Below are 18,759 nucleotides of genomic sequence, written 5' to 3'. Positions count from 1 at the left end.
AAAACCACAATGAGGGGTACCTGGGAGGTGCAGTCAGTTAAGCATCTGACTCTTGGTTTTGGCTCAGGTGATCTCAGAGTCTTGGGATCGAATCCTGCATCAGGCTCCAAGTTCAGTACAGTCTGCTTGAGATTCCCTCTCCCTCTCCCTCTGCCCCAACCCCCACAGCATTCTCTCTCTCAAATGAATTAACAAGTCTTTGAAATAAACAAATAAAAAAACCATAAAGAGATATTACCTCATACCTATTACAATGTTTATTGTCCAAAAAATGAGAGATAACAAGTGTTGGTGAGGATGTGGAGAAAAAGGAATCCTTTATACTCTTATACACTATTGGTGGGAATGTAAACTGGTACCACCATTATGGAAAGCAGTATGGAGGTTCCTCAAAAAATTAAAATAGATTTACCATAGGAATCCCACTTCTGGGTATATATCCAAAGGAAATTAAATTAGTCTCTCAAAGATAGCTGCACTCTCATGTTCATTACAGCAATATTCACAATGGGAAACAACCTAAGCGTCCATTAACAGATGAAGGGATAGAGAAATGTGGGAGATATATATATACACACACGCACACACACACACGTGTGTGTGTATATATATACACACACATACAAGTGTATGTGTATTTTATTACCATCATCATCATATTATTATTCAGCCATAAAAAAGAAAGAAATCCTGCCATTTATGACATGGATGAACCTGGAAGGTTATGTTAAGTAGAAAAAGGCAAAGAAAAATACTGTATGGTATCCCTTATATGTGGAATCTTAAAAAAAAAAAAAAAAAAAAAAAGCCAAACTTCTAGAAACAGAGAGTAGAATGGTGGTTGCCCAGGACTTGGAGGGAGATCATAGTCAAAGAGTAAATATTTTTGGTATTGTATACTTGAGATCTGCTAAGACTGTAGATATTAAGCATTCTTACACACACACAAAAGTAATTTATGTGAGGTGATAGGTATGTTAATTAACTTGACTATGGTAATCATTTCACAAAATATACATATATCAAATCATCACATTGTACACTTTCAATATCTTACAATGTTATTCATCAGTTATACCTCAGTAAAGCTGGAGGGAGAAAAGAAAATAGCAATGACAACAATAAAAAGACATCCAGATCGTGTGTGGGATTTGGCCAAGAAATAAACCTTTCTCCTAACAATTATAAAGTGAAAATACTTCAGGGCCTGTTTCACTTGGTGTGTTGGCTCTTGGCTCAATGTTTTAAATACCCGAGAAGTGTGGCATAACTGTAGACAGTAACCGCTGTGGTCAGTCAGCACTACAGTAATGAGTAGTTATTGTTTTGAATTGTGAGTCATTTGCCGCAGAATGTCACTAATACGCTGTACCAGATGAGCTACGCTGAAGAAAAAGATGATGCCTCAAGGAAAAACGAGCCGGCACCATTTATCCACGTGGGACTTCAAGTGGTGATTTTGAAAAAGGTAAATACCAACACCAACCCACCCCCAAAAGAAGCTCCACTCTGAGGTGCTACTTCTGATTGCTAAGTAGGGCTCACATGTGTTGGTGGCTTCTGAAATCCGTTTGGGTCCTCTGCTGCAGGAGACAGCTTTATGAGTAAATGTTATTCAGATGGAGGAATTTGAGGAGAATCCAAGTCCCACCTGCCCCATGGTCTCCCTCACAAACCTGCTCTGGCTCCTAAATGACCTCAGGATGCACTCCACTCAGTTGGAAGCTAATGAATGTTTTGGAGGAGAGGTACCACCATCTGCCATCAGCAACCATTGATACCTGCAAGGCAGTGCATGCTGTGAGACAGGCACTAACCAGACTAGTGGGAAGACAATTAGGTTGAAGCCCAAACATGAACTAACCATGGGAAACTGGCCAAGTCATTTAACATCTCTCAGATTCCTCATCTGTAAAACGAAGAATAACTGCTCTACTTACCTAGTAACATTATGAGAGTCTAAGAAGAAAAATGCCACATTTGTAAGTGTCTTAAGAAAGAGGGAAAGGAAGAATGAGTAAAGGGGAAGGGAAAAGAGAAAAGAGAAAAAAAGAGGGAGAAAGGGGAATAAGAGGGATAGAAAGAGGAAGAGAAAAAAGGCAGGGGAAAGGGAGGGAAGAATGAAAACATGGAAAAGAAAAATAGCAAGGGAAAGTAGAAGGGCAGAAGCAAAGAGAAGGAAAGGAGCAAGAGAAAAGGTATAAACTTGTATAAGAGGGGCACCTGGGTGGCTCAGTGGTTAAGCATCTGCCTTGGGCTCAGGTCATGATCCCAGTGTCCTGGGATGGAGCCCCACATTGGGCTCCCTACTCTGCGGGAAGCCTGCTTCTCCTTCTCCAGCTTCTCCTGCTTCTATTCCCTCTCTCACTGTGTCTCTCTGTCAAATAAATAAATAAAATCTTAAAAAAAAAAAAAGTTGTTAAGAATGTAGGCTTTGAAACCTAAATCCCTCTCTAGGTTCTGTACTCACTGAAGTGTATGTCCTTGAGCAAAGCATTTATGCCAAGTTTCATTTTGACCCCCTTCAACGCTTTGCCCACCTTTCACCCCCCACCTCTGGCAATCACCAACCTGTTCTCTGTGAGTTTGGTTTATTTTTTAAGACTCCATATATATGTGAGATCTACAACATTTGTCTGACTTATTTCATTTAGCATAATGCCTTCAAGGTCCATCTATGTTTTCACTTCCTGGAAAAGGTAAACTCCGATGGGGAAGGGAAGAAAGGTCTACCAAACTGGATGATACCCAGGAGACAATCAGAGATGGAATCCATTAGCCCTCAGGATGGACAACCCTGCATCATCAGTGGAAGAGAACTGCTCTTCAACCAGAAATATCCACAGTGGACTATTAAATGAAAAGAAATAAACCACTATAATATCTGAACTATTACATGTATTTTTCAAAGCCTCCCAAATTAGTCTAGTGATCAGTCAGAATTGAGAACCACTGAACTAAATAATTCACATGTGAATAATGGAGAGTAAATCCATTGCACTATGTGAAGTATAAGTGTATAATAATTGTACATCAAAAATCACTACAGGGGGCACCTGGTGGCTCAGTGGGTTAAGCCGCTGCCTTCGGCTCAGGTCATGATCTCAGGGTCCTGGAATCAAGTCCCACATCGGGCTCTCTGCTCAGCAAGGAGCCTGCTTCTCTCTCTCTCTCTCTCTCTCTGCCTGCCTCTCCATCTACTTGTGATCTCTCTCTGTGAAATAAATAAATAAAATCTTTAAAAAAAAATCACTACAAACTTGCTATGGCTAAAAGAGGAACTTCTGAGTTTTTCTACTAAGAATGACATAGTTGTAATGATCATACACTCTCCTTGTTCACCTGACTTATAAAAGGTGTGGGGGAGTGTGCAAGATAAGGCTGGACAGAGAAGCAGAAGAAAAGGATCTTGAATGTGCCTTAAAGAAGTCTCCATCTGGGAAGTAAGAGGGATGTGGAGCCACTCAGAATTTAAACTTGGAAAAGGCATACTCTGAATGCTAGTCTTCTAACAGAGTTTCCAAATATTTCCTTCTTATCTGGGCTTTTTGGAAATGTGCGCTTCCATTATTCTATAAATTCTTATATTTCTCCCATTTTTCCTTGTATCTAAAAGCTACCTTTTAAAAATACACTCTCAGCCTACAGTGCACCTGGGTGGCTCAGTCGGTTAAGTGTCCCACTCTTGGTTTTAGCTCAGGTGACCTCTCATGGGTCATGGTCTCATGGGTTATGAGATTAAAACTTGCATCGAGCTCCGCATCGAGGTCCACATCGAGCCCACATTGGGCTCTGTGATCTGTGGTGAGTCTACTTGATGCTTCTCTCCCTCTACCCTTCCCCCCATTTGTATGCGTGTGCTCTCTCTCTCTCTCTCTCTCTAATAAATCCTTAAAAAATAAAAATAAAAATAAAAATACACACTCAGCCTAAATTACAAAGGCGGCATATACAGAAAAGTTATATAGAGTAAGGCGTTCAAATATTTAAGTCAAATGTGAGCTACTTTTTGAGAAATGAGGAAAAAACTATAATAATAATTATAATAGGTAATTATATGACAGGCACTGCTAGAATATATATTATCTCATTTATTCTTTAAAGAAGCCTAAGAGAAAAAAAAAATAAAGGAATCCTGGAGACAAGTATTCAATTTCATGTTACAGATAAGGAACAGAGGTATCCAGAGTTGCCCGTCTTGCTGCTGGTAAGTGGCAGAGCCAGGACTTAAATCCAAGTAGGTAGTCTCCCTACAGAGCCTATACCCTTAAACTCCAAGGCATAAGATATAACCCTCAAAATGTTTATATTTACATCTGGAACACAGACCGTCCCTCATTAACATACCCTTCCAGGCATCCTACCTTCACCACTTCAATTCCCCAGGAGCAGCCCAGAATTCAGCCAGCAATGGAAAAAAGAGGAAGTGCTCCCTCCAAGAATCCCCAATATGTAGAGCCACATACAAATCACGGAGAAGAAACTGTGCCTTAAAGAGCCTCTAACAATTCCTTGCACTTTAGAGGCTGCCAACTGCAAGCATCTTGCCCAAGAAAACTTGGTACAATCTGACACTGGTGGGCAGAGACTAAATTCTCAATAAATTCTCATTGAGCAAAGCAATACATATATCTCCAAACTATTCAGCCACCAGACCTGACATTTATTTCCAATGCTGCTCAGGGGCAAAGGTGCTATAAAGACAATGCTGCTGATCAAAGTGAATGCAGTTGTGCAAAGGTCATGGCATGGCAAGTATACAAGGAAGGACACAATTTTCATAATGGGTAGAACTCTTGTCCCCCTGTCCTAATTTTCAGTCTGTGGGACTGTGGTAATTTGCAGGGTTGGTTTATAAATACAGAATCAGTAAAACACTGTCGCTCCATAGCGAAGCAGAACAACACCTGAGAATTAGGAAGTCCTGAGTCTCCGTCCTGGTAACTAGCTCTGAGGGTCTAAATCGACTCTGTGTTTCCGTTTTCTCACAACACAGGCCCTGCTGTTTCTGGACACTATTTAAAAACTCTGCCAAACTAACAGAGGAGAATGTGCTTTCAACATCTCAAGACTTATGGGCCAACCTAGTGAAAATGGCATAAGTTTCAGAGCCCAGCGACCAAAATTTAAAACCCAGCTCTGTCACTCAGTAGCTATATGATCACGGGAACATGACTTGCCCTCCCTGAACACAGTTTCCCGATCTACAGGAAAGGGTTAATAGTAAGCCCTGTCTCTTAAGATGGTCAGAAAACTAAATGAGCTAATTATGTAAAGCATCTGGCACATATTGGTGCTAAATAAATGGTAATTATTGCGTTTGCTGGCCAGCCATTATCTCTCAGGGTAGTCTTATGTAAATGATAAACACTTGAAGTCTTTGACAATGAATTTTATTTAATTCCTACAGCATCTAGCATAGAACTGACCATGTGAATAGTGACTCGCAATGGCAAAAGAAGTGCTAGTACTAGATCCTGCTGCTACTAGTACTAGGAGCGCCAGTAGCAGCAGGAGCCACCATGGCAGAATCCCCTGTAATCACTGCCAGAGCAGCAGGTAGACGGAACAATAACAGCTCAAGAAGAAGAGAAGGAGGAGGGGGGAGGAGGAGAGAAAAGGAAAAAGAGGGGAGGAGAAGAAGGGCGGCAGCAGCGAAGGCAGCAACAAGTTCAATGCTCTCCTCACCCATTCTTTCTTGTGCTATGGATTATCTATCCCTATACCAAGTAGATAAAGTCTCCCAAGCAAATAAGCACTACTCTACAGGCATTGGGTCAATAAGAAATTGAGCAAACCTGGCTACTTGAGGAAGCTCAAATGCTAAGGGATGTTAAATACTCCCTGCTAGTCCTCTAAGTTGTCATCTCCATTGGTATTAGGTGCAGCAGTTTTATGACACTATCAAAAGGAGAAGGTATTAATGAAAGAAGCTGGTAGAAGTTTGAAGACAACAGTGACATTGATTCATTCAGTACTTGAAAAGAAAAGAGTTCTGGGCACTTGTGATCTCAAACTTTAGCCTAGATCAGAACTTTTTTCTCTGACCCTCAAAACTCCCAAATCCTCCAGGTTCAATATCATGCTTCAGGAGTCAGGCAATGAACACAAAGGCCCACATAACTAACTGGAAGAGAGGTCCACATTGGTCCTGGATAACCTGGGGAAAATGACAAAGATTGGGAGAATGACCAGAGGGAAACCAAGAAAATAAACTTAAAACACCTGATGGGTTCCTCGACCCATCCTCACAAGCAAGAGTTTATTTCTGTGGAAAGATTTTAACCATTGTCTGAGAAAGTAACCAAGAACACAGAAGCTCTGGAATTTCCTCTTCTTCTGCATTCCTTTTTTGTGTGTGGCTTCCCTTGGGGAACAGAGAGTTTAAAGTTTATTTAATAATATATACATGGGTATATGTTTAAAAAGAAAACAATCAAATAGAGCCAAAAATGGGTAAAGCTTAACCATGAACCACACATAAAGAAACATTCTTTCAATAAGAGCAGTTCCAAAAGGGAAAGCCTGTCCTCTAGTTAACAAATATATGTATGAAAATACTAGAACACCCGTCCAAATAACATATATATAAAACTCAGAACAGCCAAGGAAACACAGCACACCAAAATGACAACACACAACAAAATAAACATCCTAATGGGATAACTTAAAGGAATTAAATAAGAAATATAAAGAAGACTCTGACTTACCACTACTGGATAGTATTTTTATTAACGTACAGAAGAGGGACAAAAATCTGCCCCCTGAGAATAGTCAGAAATCCTGTCTTCTGTACAGGCCCGATGATCTCCCCATAACCCAGCATTTTCCTCTTTCCTCAGAAATAGGAATTCAGAGGTCACAAAGAAGGTTCCATTTGGCTGAACCTCAAGGGGAGGAGCAGTTCTACTCAGAGCTCTCTGAGCAGGCAAGAAAATGGCTAGAAAGCTTGGGTCTCTCCCACTCTACAGGCAACACACATGAGTAGTGATCTTGGGAATGGTGCTGGAAGAAAGCGCCCTCAGAGCAAAACCTATCATCGTTATCTCATTACCAGGTCCCCCAAGGTCAGTCACGGCTCACAGGTCTTAAAACTTCCCTTGGCTCCTCCAGGAACGGATTTCCTGATTCTAGATTCCTAACTTCACCAAGTTCAGTATTTGCCAACAGTGGGCCTCAGCGAGGTAATGGAAAAGTACAGAATCTGGTGGCATCGAAAGGGTGTGTACTAGCAAACACCCATCAAACGGGCTGACGGTGAGCCAGAATGAATGCATTAGTATAAGAATCTGAGCTAGCAGTTCTGTGTTCAGTCTGGAAAACATGGTTATCCTCACAGACAGCTCTTTCTTCATTGGTGGCAGACTCCCTCATCCCTTTGGTCTCAGAGGCAGCAGAAGCCCCCAGAAATGCTGGAGGCAGGTAGTGGCAGGGCAGACAAAATGGAGAAACCTAGCAGAAGCAGAAGCCCCACCCCACCATGAATATCCACAAATTATCTGATTGATGAGATCTGCAGTTACTAGCTTGGGCTTCAGCAGAGAGTTCATCCCTAAAATCGACCTAATGGTAAACTACCAAACATTCTGTAAAGTCTAAAGCACTACATAAATGTTACTTGTTATCTTTACTATTATTACCAAAAAGATAATAACCAGTCTCAACCGCTTGGAAATTATATTTTACTCTTATTTGTTGTTTTTAAGCTATTAATGGTCTATGCAGTTTCTTTTTTTTTTTCCCCCCAAGATTTTATTTATTTATTTATTTATTTGTCAGAGAGAGAGCGAGAGAGAGAGTGAGCGCATGCCAGCGGGAGAACACAAGCAGGCAGAGCTGCAGGCAGAGGCAGAGAGAGAAGCAGGCTCCCCACGGAGCAAGGAGCCCGATGCGGGACTCGATTCCAGTACCCTGGGATCATGACCTGAGCTGAAGGCAGCGGCTTAACCAACTGACCCACCCAGGCGTCCCATCTACGCAGTTTCTTCATTGAACTTTAAAACCCTTACTAGTCACGTCAAATATTCTCCATAGAAATCCCAGACCAATCAATAAATGAGGATGGTAGGGGAAAAAAACACTTTTAAAAATTTGTCTTTCTCTTCAAAAAATATACTTTCCATTACTAAAGAAAACAATTACCACCTAGCTTGAGGTATTTATATTTGGTTGACTTTACCAATATTCAAGGCTATTCCAAGCAACCAGGAGTCAGTTTTTTCATTATAGCTAGATGACCTAGAGGGCTGTCAGAGCAAAGAAAAACTATGCTCGAAATATTATTCCTGCTTCCACTCATTATGTACACAGAAAACACATTTCTGGCAGTTTTAGGATACTTTCAGTTTTTTCCCTTATTCCAGCCATCATGGGTCATAAATACAGAGCTCTAGCTTCAGAGACTAAAAATATTACAGTATATGATTCAATACCAGATTCAGGAAATGTAAGTATAATGTGAGTTTTGGCCATTCCTAAGATTTTCCAAGTCCTGATGGATAAAATCTGAAGGGAAGGCTGCCATTTAAGTGCTAAAAGCAATTCTATCTGTCCAGATACAGGAAACTGAATTCCCTTTGGGGTAGGCAGATCCTTTGTTTTGGGAAAAAAACAAAACAAAACAAACAAAAAAAAATTCGAATGCAACCTTGGTTACACCCACCAACTTCTCTTGAAGAATAATAATAAATGACACAAAACTTTCAAAATTAAAATATAAGTGACTGTTTGGTAGAGAATTTTCATTTTAGGCTGAGTTTGAAATAGTCATTAGAGACACTTTTATCTTTTTTTCATATAGAAGCTATAGTCTGAGGATAAGTTTCCCCTAAAGGGAGTGGATAATCCCAATCCCTGAATGAGACAGAGACTTGGACAAAAAAAATAGGGACTGAGAAAGCCAACCTTAAACTGGGAGCAGAGGAATTTCACTTGGTTTCTAGGTCTTGGGGGAAGTATGCTTAGATTCTTATGAGTAGACATACTCTGAGCACTCCAGGGTAGGGTTAGCTGGCCTCTGACACATAGAAGTATGTGGGAAACTAGGAAGATGGACACTAGAAAGGCCCTGAAGGTACTATAGAGCTACAGATTGTGAAGTTAGCAACACTGCTATGGACTGAACTGTGTCACCTCAAAATTCACATATTGAAGCCATAATCCTCAGTGTGACTATATGTGGAGACAGGGCCTATAAGGAGGTAATTAAGGTTAAAAGAAGTCATGGAGGTGTGCTTATTGCACAGGATTAATGCATTTACAAGAAGAAATACCAGAAAGCTCTCTCTCTCTCTCTCCACCATGTAAAGACACACAAAAAGGAAGCTATGTATAAGTCAGAAAGAGAGCTCTCACCAGGAACACAATTGGTCAGCACCCATCTTGGATTTCACAGCCTCCAGAATGGTGAGAAAATAAATCTGTTGTTTAAGCCACCTAATCTATGGTATTCTATTATGGCAGTCTGCGTCGACCAAGACACACACCTAGTAACTGTTTCAGGATTCCTTTGGTATTGTAGTTTTGTTTCATCATTCCTCCACCTGAAGTAGTCTCGTTAAACCTGACAATCTAGCAGATCTTCCTAGTATCTGAACACCTAGTATATTCCAGGCACTGTGCTAGGCAAAGGAAAACAATGATGAATAAGATAGACATAGTCACTATCCTTATGAGTAGTCTAGAGAGAAAGATAATAAGCAAATAAATATACATAAAATTCATGACAATTGTGATAACCGCAATCCTGCATATATGAGAGCATAATGCAGTCTCTGACATACTGTGAATTAAAGGGAGATGCTGCTCTCCAAGTGGCACAGCACAGTAAAGAACATACCAAGGTCAGTGTCATAATGTGCGCAGCCATGGCCTGAGAAAGACTAGAGATGCCTGAGCCACGTGACAAGATGGGACAAGTACTAGCACAGAAGCTTCATAAGGGGACTGGAACACTAGACTCAAAAAGTCCCATGACGAGAGTAACTATCTCTCTCTTGTTCACTGCAAAATCCCCAGAATCTAGCATTCCTTGGAACACAGTAGATACTTAATAAGTATTTGTTTTTGGATGGATGGGCATGAATGACAAGACTGTGGTGGAAATCTCAGAAACAAATGGGAGAGAATCTAAGTGAACTACAGTTCTATACTACAGTTCTATACTCCAGTATATGAAAACATATTGTTGTAATAAGAGTATGAAGAGAAAGTGACACATTATTAAAATTCTCAAGGACATTCTAGGACCAGTGACTACAGATTTGTTTTGGGGATCATGTCAGAAATGTTCTGTAAACACCTGTTGTTTTGTCCAACAGCCATTTCCAAAAGCTCCAAGAGATCCAAAGTTTCCTTTGAGAAAGAGAATCCAAAATATCCTTTGGGAAACCACCCTCCACTATTTGTCAGTCATGTGGTTTCCATGGGATTGACGCCAATCCTAGTTCTGGGGGGTCCCTAATTGTTTTAGAATAACAACATATCTTTGTCCCTGTGGCTACACTGATTAGTTCCAGAATGGCACATAAACTAGTCGAAACCAAGAAAACATGTTTAGTCTTCCTCTGGAGTTGGTAGTATGAGGATATGAACCCACAAAATGAGCTGGCAAAGCTGACACTCAGACAAAGCAAACCTAGAGACAGATCCCTGTGACAATATTTGAGCACTGGACCCAACTGCACTAGAGAAGCTCAGCCTGCCTGTGGACTATATGTGAATCAGTACATTCCATCTTACGGAAGGCAATTTAGGTTTCTTTCTCTAGCACTTGTAATCTAGAAAATCCTAATGGACAGATGCCCTGCTTGTCCTGTCCTAACTCTCTTGTGGACTGAAGCAGGTTGGGTCATAGGACCAGTGGATCACCTCCCCTTAAGCTTCTCCACAAAGGCTGCTGGGACTCCTCTGGCAGGCCTCCACAGTCATCCTGGCAGCAGTGAAGGTCCTGGGAGAGCTCCCTTTGCCCTTAAGATGAAGGGCTCCAGCTTATAACCTGCCCTCCCTGCATCTGTTTCTATGGCAAGAAGGCAAAATGCCCAATATGAGACAGACAGAAAAATCCCTAGGTGTGAGGCTCAGAGTTATTGAGGCAATAAAAGATTTCAGCTGTGTTTCTTTTTGTACCCATCTTGTCAGTATCGCAGCTCCTCAAAACCAAGAATGGGGAACCTCAGAGGCTCGGTGAGATTATAGAGACAGGGAGCATAGCCGCTGAAGGCAGAGGGGCAGTTCTGACTCTTCCCACACTGCCCTGCAGCCCAAGATTGGGCAGCCACAGCTCTTTGCTTTGGTTCCCCATCACAGGTCTCCAGAACCCAGCCACAAACTTATGGTTATAGGATGCTCTGAGTGGAATCATGTCCTCCAAAATTCCTACATTGAAACCCTAGCCACCAATTTGACTGTATTGGGAAAGAGGGCCTAAAAGAAGGTAACAGAGGTTAAGTGTGGTCATAGGGTGGGTCCTGATCCAATGGGACTAGTGATGGACAATAATTGTCCTCTCTTACTCTCCCCACATAAAAAGAGATAGATAGTCTGAGGGCCGACCAGGATGATGAGTCACCACTGAGGGAAAGTGAAGTTGCTGTTTTAGAAAAGAGGAGATAGTGGTTTTCGAATAGCAAACAGGTGCAATGTTGAACAGCAAGCTAACCTTGTTCGGATTACCTCAAAAACTAGAAGACCAATGGGGAGGGAAAAGGTAAAGCTGGTTTCAGATTAATATTCAAAAGCTCCCACAAAGGGTCACCCAACAACTGAAAGGGTTGCCTCATTGTGTCATCAGTAACCTTGTTACTGAAGCTAGACAAACAGAAGCTGAATAACCATCTCTCAGACATATCAAACAAGGCGCGCCTGGGTGGCTGAGTCCTTCAGGTGTCTGCCTTCAGCTTGGGTCATGATCCCAGGGTCCTGAGGTCGAGTCCCATATTGGGCTCCCTGCTCAGCAGGGAGCCTGCTTCTCCCTCTACCTCTGCCTGCCACTCTGCCTGCTTGTGTGTTCTCTCTCTGTCAAATAAATTAATAAATAAATTGTAAAAAAAAAAAAAAAGAAAGAAATATCAAGCAATTCTCATTGTGGGGCATAAGGTTGAGCTATACAACTTCTATTTCCTCTTTCAACTTTATGATCTCATTAATCTATGACCAGTAGATAATAACTAGCAACTAGACTACTTGTTTCAAATCCCAGCTCTGTCACAAACTGTGTGACTGTGAACAAGTTACTTCCTCATCTGTAAACTCAAGGCCCTAAGAGTGTCTTCTTCATCTTGTGGTTGTTTAAAAAGTTCGTATATATATAAAGAACCTAGAACAGCACACAGCCCAGCACACAGCCCATGGTAAGCCAGTAAATGATAACCACTGTTATTAATAGCTGAGTGACAACTTTGTGCTCAGCCATATTACAACTAAAGCAGGATACAAAAATATATGCATGGTCCTGGTCCTCAAGACTAATATATGAAAGTAGGAGCAAGCAATGATAACTGCCAATTTCTTAGTTCCTAGTATATATCGAACACTGTATATGCATCATCTCTAATCTTTTAGCAACCAGCAAAAGAGGCATTACTGTTCCTATTTAAAATGACAGAAACCAAAATTATAAAATCAAGTAAATTGCAGCCAATTATAACCTGACAGGAGAATTCATATCCACCTTTGTCAGGTTCCAAAGGGGAGCAGGCTCTTTTCCTTCTAGCAGGCATCTCAACACTAGTCTGTTTCTTTTCATTACCTAACTTCAACTTTGCCAGACTCTGTGAGTAAATAGAGTAGACTCAGGGCACCTAGTGGCTCAATCAGTTAAGTGTCTGCCTTCTGCTTGGGTCGTGATGTCAGAGTCCTGGGACTGAGCCCCGAGTTGTGCTCTCTGCTCAGCAGAGAACCTATTTCTTCCTCTCCCTCTGCTACTCCCCCTGCTTGTGTGCTTTCTCTCTCTCTCTCTGTCTCTCTCTCTCTTTCAAATGAATATATAAAATCTTAAAAAAAAAAAGAAATAAACAAACAAACTGAGGCAAAAAAAAAAAAAAGAAAGAAAGAAAGAAAGAAACTGAGACAAACCACCCGAAGAGCCTACCCTATAAATGAAATTCCTTCTTTTGCAACCATTTCTCCACTAGATAAAATACTTCTGTTGATATGAAATGTTAGCACTTCTCTTCTATAATAAAAGACTACAGGGATGCCTGGGTGACACAGTCAGTTAAGTGTCAGACTTTGGCTCAGGTCATGGTCTCAGGGTCCTTGGATCCAGTCCCATGTTGGGCTCTGCACTCAGTGGTGAGTCTGCTTCTCCTTTTCCCTCTGCCCCTCCCCCTGTTCATGCTCTCTTGCTCTCGCTCTCTCTCTCAAATAAATAAATAAAATATTTTAAAATGACAAATAAATAAGACTACATATAGTATCTCCACAAACATGAACATTCCTAACACTAAGCTTAGTCAAAATGATTATATGTCTACCACCTCTGTAGAGCTCAAATATCCAATATGTTTTAACGCCAATGACTCCATCTTTAACCACAATAAATTAAGCCCTTGATCATCCCTCTTCTGCCCACCCCTTCCATATTACTTAGGCAAAGAAGGTACCCTCTAGTCCTGTGTCCCACCATAGCCACCAAAGCAGAAACACCGCCAAGCTTCAGCCTCTGCGCTTCCTGCCCCATGGCAAATCTGGGTGTGTAGTTGTCATAAAAATGCCACTTGCCTCATATATGACTACCATTTTCTTTACTGAATGGTCATGTTTTCATTTTGTGACACTTCCAGTGACCACTGATGGACATCCATGGGCAAGCATTTCCTCTTGGTAAAACTCTTTACCAGGCCAACCCTTATTATCGTCTTCTCCTTATTACAGCTTCTGATGGTGACAAACACTGATTCCCCACTCCTACTGTGGCTTGGAGACCAGATAACAGTCCTTGAATTAACATAAAATAATTTTTTAAAAGAGGCAATTGGACACTGACAGTGTTTTTTCTCATCTCTCTCTCCCTGACTCAAATTAGGCCTCTGACCCACACTCACATGGATGGGGTTTCTACCAGCCTGATAATCCCAATTCCATGCCAAAATATGGCTCCCCCATATGGCAAAAAGGGCTGCTGCCATGGGACAGCTGCTAAGCTGAAGCTAAACCCTGTTTGGAGCACTTATGGCCCAGAGGGTGTCACCTCCAGGATGTTCAGGGCTCCATCTCTCCCTCCCAGCCTGCCCATTAGGCTCAGAAGCAGGCATGCAGCATAATCATCTGTGCTTCTTCTGGGTCCCTGAGGGGAGTCCCTCTTCTGGGTGGAGCGTCTGTCATATGGCTACCAGGCATCTGGTTTTAAGCAGATTTTTGTTGAGAGGTGAAATGCTGCCAGTATTGTATTGTTACCCTTCCCCAGGGACATTCATCAGAGTAAATGATGGGAGCAGATTAATCCATCAAGGATCTGAGTCCCGCCTGGTTTAAACAGATTATTTGGATCCAGACTATTGAACTTCATGTACTAGGAATCCCTTCCAAGGTAAAGTACAGGGGAGCTTGAGTTGTTATTCAGTTTGTATTTTTATCTGATTACCCCCTAAACACACACACACACACACACACGCACATACACACTCATATTTTGCAACCTATAGTTGGTTTTATTTTTTTCCTTATAATTTCTCCATGTCCTTGCTTGTGATTTGGAAACACTTTGTCCTGAGATCAAGAAGGCCATCTCTTCCCCCAGCATCAAAAAATGTCAGCATTGGAGGGCTGGAATACAGTACCTGAATCCAAGTTTGTCAGAACCCAAAACCCCATTGTTTTAAACTATCAGTCTGTGTCTCTCAAGTCTAAATGACTGTGTTCATGTTCAACCACTAAAAAATTACTGTAACCATGCATATATAAAATGGTAATATTAGAGGAAGCTGGGTGAAGTGTATATTCGGTGACTCAAGGATCAATAAACAGGCTTCATATGATTTACTCACTGTCCTTTTCACCTCAGATGCTAATGAGTCTAAACATTGCTTCTTACTAAAATGAAGTAATGACTTTAAAAATTGCTGTCAATCCAAAGATCCTTCTCAGCTAAACCTGTGAAGGTGGTTAATTTCAACAATATTAAAAACTGCAATTATTCACAATAAAAACTGCAATTATTCACAATATTATGAGCTTATAATAATTACAGCTCACCTCTTTGGAATATATGCCCAGAAATATCATATATATTATGAGAAACTAAAATAGTAAAATATTTTAATATTTTATAAATTTTATAATATTTTTAAAAATACTTAAAATATTTAAGCTTTTAATAATTACACCTATTTCTATTCTAATAATTGGCAACTCATTTAGTTATAAATGAGGGTTTTCGATATGTAAGTTCTCTGTGTTGACCTACCTTAATTATTTCAGACATTTATTGGACTGGAAAGAGGACACACATCCTTCAGAGGACACATCTGAACAAGAGAGTGATAGCTCTACCTATCACCTTGCTTTTCCTTTTCCTGCTACCACCTTCCATGTTTTCGAAGGCTTGTTTTAGAATCCCGCCTTTCTGCTGGGAATGCTCTCTTTTCACCCTCTTTATGGTACTCCTGGGTCTCTCAGCTTTGACACCCTATCCTGTCCAAACAGTAGGCATGTCAACAGTCTACATCTGACCCTCTCCCCAAGGAGATGGAATATTGGGCAAGAGAGGAACAGATGGAAGATAAGTGGAGCTCAGTCATTCTGATGGCAGCTAAAGAGACTTTCACGAGCTCCTCAGACTGAGGTGCCTGGAGCTACCATAGCTTCTATACTTGTGAGATCCTTTTTTCCTGTTATTGTGTGAACTACACAGATCTGTTCAGTAAACTTTTTTTTCTTTTCATAATAGTCAGCTTCTGTTACAAGCAAACTTACAGGTTCAGAACACCATATCTGGAAGGCATCTTAGAAATGATATAATAATGTTCCTTTACCCCTGACCATTGCATTGCAAGTGAAGAAAGTGAGCATTTTAATTTGTGCTTAGTCTTACTACATGGAAAGTCAATTCTTCGCCCTTGATAATAAGAGCACTCTAGTGTAAACAGTCTCTGAGGGCTTGCCCATAAATATTCCATAAGATATTGCTATTTAAAAAAAAAAAGCTTGCCTTAGAGAGTTATTGATGTCATGAACTAGCTCTCTCTCTAAATGAAGACCTAACTACAGAACATTAATACTTCCATAGTATTTCCTATGACTGAAAAGAATTAAAGTACAGAGAAAGCACCTTTGAACCCTAGTTTAGAGTAACTCACTTAAATTAGGAGAGATTCACTGCTAATCCACAAGCTTCAGTGGCTCACCATGTTAAAAGTTTTCTTCTTGTTCACATCACAGTCCAATTAGGGTCATGAGCAGGACTCTACTCCACAAAGTTATCTGGGACTCAGGTTCCTTTATCTTGTAACTCTGATCTCTTTCAAGTCTTTGAATCTCTCCATTTAGCAGACAAATGGAGAAGAGAATGGGGCTTGCCCATGGGAGATGTTCACAGGTCAGGCCTAGAAGAACAGTCACTTTCATTCATATCCCACAGGCAAAGAAGGCCACAGCGAGCTGCAAGAGAGGCTGAAAAATAAGGTCTGATTGTGGACCTCCAGTGGCCTCTACCACAAGCAACAAATTCCTTGACTTGAAAGAAAGAAGGAAAAATATGAGAATAACTTCTTCAGTGAAATTTACTTCTACCTAAATACAGAGATTACCCTACTTGAATTAGCTACCCACAGATATGTTTTTAAAATATTTTGTTTTAGGGGCACCGGGTGGCTCAATTGGTTAAGCGTCCAATTCTTGATTTCAACTCAGGTCACGAGCTCAGAATCATGGGATCAAGCCCTGCTTCGGGCTCCACACTGAGTATGGAGCCTCCTAAAGGGTCTCTCTCTCTCTCTCTCCCTTTGCTCCCTCCAGTCAAGTGCATGCAAGCACACCACCCACCACCCACCTCCTGCTCATGTGCACATATACTCCCTCTCTCCAAAAAAATAAAATACTTCGTTTTACAACAACACAAGAAAAGCACTAAAATTATCTTATAATCAAGACATGGAAGATTTGTTTCTTATCAAGAATGGAAGTTAAAGATTTTACTAGGATATAAAGGAAGTTGCATGATTAGGCCTTAAATGAAGAAAGGGGCTATTTTCTCCTTTTTTTTTTTTTTGAAGATTTTATTTATTTATTTGATAGAGAGAGAGAACAAGAGAGGGAACACAAGTAGGGGGGATGGCAGAGAGAGAAGCAGGCTCCCCGTGGAGGAGGGAGCCCAATGCAGGACTCGATCCCAGGACCCTGGGATCATGACCTGAGCCGAAGGCAGATGCTTAACAAGTGAGCTACCCAGGCGCCTTGGGGCTATCTTCACACACACACACACACACACACACACACACACAAATGCATTTGGTTTTGTCTGCCCCATGTCTTTTGGGGCAGCCCTTCCTCAGATCATTAAAAGGGGTGAAGGCCAGAGAATCAAGACTATAGAAACTCTAGTTAGTGGTCAGGAAATTACCAAAGTAAATTGTAATTTTCTAACTGTGCCGGCATGTGATCTATGGGAGCACAGTTTTGGAGTTAAAAACCAAGAAGGACCCTTCTGAAAAGCTGAACTTGCTGTCTTCGCTGGACTCTCCAAATCCTCCTCCATTTCCATTCTCAGGCATGCTGCCGCCACACTGGAACCTGATCCACGTGTACAATATGGGATTAATTGCTAAGTGACTCATCTTACCCTGCCAGTGTCAAAAGAGTAAGATCCTTGTTCTCAATCCTGTGTCCACCCTTGGGCTTCCCATGTGCCACAGTGAGGGCAAGCAACACAGAAAGAGGGCCTGAGATTCACAGCAAAACACAGCAAAGAAAAGCAGTCTCTTTCACAATGTATACACCCCAGAGTATAGAACGCAGTTGCCAGGGGTATATGATGTCCTCACCCAAATAAGGTCATTGGCCGTGGTTATCTCTAAGATCTCAGGTCTGGGGTATACCTAGTAAGGCCCAAGCCCTGAATGCCTCACTCCCGGCACAGCCTGTCCTGAAGAATAAAGCCCTTCAATTCTCATGTTTCCTAATGATTATCCACAGCACAATGGCTTGGAGAAGGAGGAGAGGGAGACTGAGGGAGGGTGGGCCCAGCCAGCAGGCCTGCTTCAGAGGCAGCCAGCAGACAGGGCTGGCAGAACACTCAGAGACTGCTCTTTCCACCAGGGGTTTGCTGACCAGATCAGAGCGACACTCGAGAAGGCAGCAGCTGTGGCCAGAGACAACTACTCTAACTCCTTTTTAGCTAATGAACTGGAAGAATCAGGAGGGAGCCAGGGAAGAATGGCTCCCCTGGGGCGTGCAGAGAGGCCTCTCCTTCCCTGAATTTTCCATTTTTAATTAGGCTTGATGGTTTGGTCAGGATGAGCCTTTTCAGATAAAATATACTGAGTAGGGATGCCCTATGCATAATTCTTCAGATCCCTCAGGATCTCAGACCCAATACTTGCCCTGATTGGGCCTCTTGACTTGTTGTGAAGGAGCAAAGGGGAAAAGAATAGGGTATTTTATAGAGCATGTCTTTTATTTTGAAACAAACACATGATAATTATTAAAAGTTGAGACATTTTCGAAATACACTAACAGAGAAAGAAAATATGCCCCCATAAACCCATGTTTCCAGAGGGTAGGAATTCAGTGTTTTTATTCAGCCTTTTATTTACAGACATA

The 18,759-nt window shown here is 41.4% G+C and overlaps 1 long non-coding RNA gene across 2 annotated transcripts in view; it reads right to left on the bottom strand.

Moving 5' to 3' along the window:
• The window catches only part of LOC116862807, a 76,509-nt gene that overhangs the window by 24,869 nt on the left and 32,881 nt on the right, over nt 1-18,759 (bottom strand). Inside the window, exon 1 of one of the 2 annotated variants that reach the window (XR_004381711.1) lies at nt 6,711-7,079. The exons of the other annotated variant lie outside the window; for it this stretch is intronic. This is a non-coding gene — a long non-coding RNA (uncharacterized LOC116862807). Of the gene's footprint in view, nt 1-6,710; nt 7,080-18,759 lie in introns of those variants that run through there. 2 annotated transcript variants of the gene reach the window in all.

This window comes from Lontra canadensis, unplaced genomic scaffold, assembly GCF_010015895.1.
Source record: "Lontra canadensis isolate GAN:19392208 unplaced genomic scaffold, GSC_riverotter_1.0 scaffold337, whole genome shotgun sequence".
NCBI classification, from domain to species: domain Eukaryota; kingdom Metazoa; phylum Chordata; class Mammalia; order Carnivora; family Mustelidae; genus Lontra; species Lontra canadensis.
This window is presented reverse-complemented; position numbering and strand designations above follow the sequence as displayed.